The 3,272-nt window shown below is 35.2% G+C and overlaps 1 pseudogene across 1 annotated transcript; it reads left to right on the top strand.

Moving 5' to 3' along the window:
• On the top strand, nt 1-3,272 carry LOC146901006 (uncharacterized; annotated as a pseudogene). Its single transcript, XR_015022267.1, has 2 exons — nt 1-115; nt 739-3,272. The product of XR_015022267.1 is annotated as an uncharacterized LOC146901006 (transcript).

The following is a 3,272-nucleotide window of genomic DNA, read 5'->3' as shown; positions in this document are numbered from 1 at the left end:
ATCAGAGTGGAAAGAGAACGCGCTTTCTCTTCTCTCCCAACCAAGCTTACAAATCTGAATCTGAGCCACCACCACCACACCAGGCAACCAACCACCACACGTCCACACCAAATCTGTAAGTATGCTTTCTCTTCTCTTCTCTTTCATCTAGTATGTATGATTACAAATCTGTTGTGTTGTGTTGTATGATTATTGATTACAAATCTCATGATAAAATATGATAATTATAATTGCTTTATTGTTCTTAATCTTTATTGCTTTATTGGTTCACAATCACATCAATCTTTGTCTTCTAATCCCCACCTGTTTGTGTAGTTGGTGCGAATTCTTCCTCCTTTTTCAATTCCCTGTATTGTATTTCTTTTGCTGAGTGTCCCAAATCTTAATTTGTCTCTAATTTTGAATTCATTTTTTTTTCTTCTAGAAAAGGGTTTATTTTACCCGTAGATGCTTTTGTTTTGTTATAGGGTTATTTCAATTGACATTAATAAAAAAAAGGATTGGCATTAAAAAAAAAAACGTAGTATATGTTGGGTTATTTCAATTCCCAAATCTTAACTTGCCTATTTCTACCTTTTTTTATTTCAATTGACATTAATAAAAAAAAAAGTAGTATATGTTGGGTTTTGGACTATCTCAGTATGACTTTATGAACACTAGAACGCTGAACTTAATAATAACTCAAAAGGATTGTTCTGTTCCTGATCTTTTTGTTGGTTTGATTCTTGCAATTAACAGGTTGGAAAAGTTAAGATGAAGTATCAAAGAATCGATATTATTTTCAAGAGGAAGGCCGTTGATATTCAAAGAGAAGAAGTTATAATTTCTTCATCCGAACCTGAACAAGTTCATGAGAATCCAATAATTGAAGAAAATGAGTCTCTTCCTTTAAAGGTTAATAGAGTTGATCCAGATGACATTGAGAATTCTTTAGAAAGGGATCCAGGAAAACATATTCCAATTTGGCAATATCCACCAAATCAAAAGGATGCAATCCGAAGAGCGTATCTAAAATGGGGTCCTTATCAATCAAAATTAGAAAACTATCCCATGTCCGGTATCGGGAAAACACAAAGGCGGTTTCAACACACTTGGTTTAGCTTGTTTTCTTCGTGGCTAGAACATTCGCCATCAGAAGATGCTGCATATTGCCTACAGTGTTATCTCTTTAGCAACAAACCAAGTGGACGTCCCGGATCAGAAGTATTCATTTCTACTGGCTTTAGAAGTTGGAAGAAAGTTAGAAACGGAGAGAAATGTTCCTTTCTTAAACATGTAGGGAAGGATCCTTGCTCACCACACTACAATGCAATGAAAGCTTGTCAAGACTTCTTGAATCAAGATGGGCACCTTAGGAATGTTATTGAAGTGCAAAGTTCAAGTCAAATTCTGAATAATCGACTATGTCTCAAGGCTTCAATTGACACTGTTCGTTGGTTAACACTTCAAGCTTGTGCTTTTAGGGGTCACCGTGAAGGAAGCAAATCGAGAAATCAAGGTAATTTTCTTGAACTGTTAAAACTTTTAGCATCCTACAATGATGAAGTTGCAAAAGTTGTGTTGAAAAATGCTCCAGAAAATTGCAAATATACTTCATATCAAATTCAAAAAGAGATATTGCAAATTCTTTCTAGTAGGGTGAGAAAACATATTCGTGAAGAAATTGGTGATTCTAAATTTTGCATCGTTGTTGATGAAGCTCGTGATGAGTCAAAAAAGGAACAAATGGCTCTTGTGTTAAGATTTGTTGATAAAGCTGGTTTGATACAAGAAAGATTTTTTGATGTGGCACGTGTTAATGACACAGCTTCCTTAACTCTTAAAGAAGCTGTATGTGGTATACTTTCTCGACATAACCTTGATGTTTCTAACATTCGTGGTCAAGGGTATGACGGTGCTAGCAATATGAGAGGAGAATGGAATGGTTTGCAAGCACTTTTCATGAAAGATTGTCCTTATGCTTATTATGTCCACTGTTTTGCTCATCGGTTGCAACTTGCCTTAGTTACTGCATCAAGAGAAGTTGCCTCAATTCATCAATTCTTTGAGAAGCTGGCTTTTGTTGTCAATGTTGTTGGTTCTTCTACTAAACGCCATGATGAGTTACAAGCTGCCCAATCAAAAGAAATCGCAAATTTGTTAGAGACTGGGGAGATTGTATCTGGTAAAGGTAAAAACCAAGTTGGTACTGTGAAAAGAGCTGGAGATACTCGTTGGAGTTCACATTTCAACTCTATTTGTAGCTTGATAAGTATGTATGAAGCAACTTGTACAGTTTTGAAAATCATTGCAAAAGATGCAAAGAAATTTGCCCAACGTGCGGATGCCGATAGTTCTTACAATTACTTAAAGTCTTTTGATTTTATATTTATCTTGCATTTGATTAAAGAAATTATGGGGACAACAGATTTGCTTTGTCAAGCCTTGCAAAAACAATCTCAGAATGTTGTTAATGCTATGCTTTTGGTTCGTTCAACAAAAGCTCTTATTCAAGATTTTGAGAGAAAATGGTTGGGATAAGTTGTTTGCCAATGTGGTGTCCTTTTGTGAAAAGCATGATATTGAGATTCCCGACCTCAATGATTGTCATTCAACAACAAGATTTGGGCGTTCTCGCCTTGAAGAGAATCAGGTAACAATAGAGCATTATTTTAGAGTTGAATTTTTTTTTACTACCATTGACAAACAATTACAAGAGTTGAATAGTAGATTTAGTGAACAAGCAATGGATTTGTTGACTCTAAGTTGTGCTTTGTCTCCTGAGGATGGATATAAAGCTTTTGACATTGACACTATATGCACTCTTGTTGAAAAGTATTATCCCATGGATTTTAGTGATCAAGAGAAGATTAATTTGCCATTTCATCTTCGACATTTCCTTTTTGAGGCTCGCCAATCATCAACTTTCAAAAATTTATCAACTATTCAAGAATTATGCTCATGTTTGGCTGCCATCATTCCTGTCAATGGACAACCCCATAATTACTTGTTGCTTGATAGGTTGTTGTGTCTTATTATGACTCTTCCGGTTTCCACAGCCACAACTGAAAGATCTTTTTCGGCAATGAAAATTATCAAGTCTAAGTTGAGAAACAAGATGGGACCTGAGTATCTAGCAGATAGTATGTCAGTTTATATTGAAAGGGAAATTAGCGCATGTATTAGTTCCGAATCAATTATTGATGATTTCAAAGCACTCGGAAAGCGTAAAGTGCATCTTTAGGTATGTAATGAACAACTTTATTATATTATGTAGTTTCAATTTTGAATGA

This window comes from Medicago sativa, chromosome 8, assembly GCF_051527215.1.
Source record: "Medicago sativa cultivar Bolivia chromosome 8, Bolivia_mono, whole genome shotgun sequence".
In the NCBI taxonomy this organism is placed as follows: Eukaryota; Viridiplantae; Streptophyta; class Magnoliopsida; order Fabales; family Fabaceae; genus Medicago; species Medicago sativa.
Note: the sequence above shows the minus strand (reverse complement) of the source record. Positions and strands in the feature narration are given on the sequence as shown.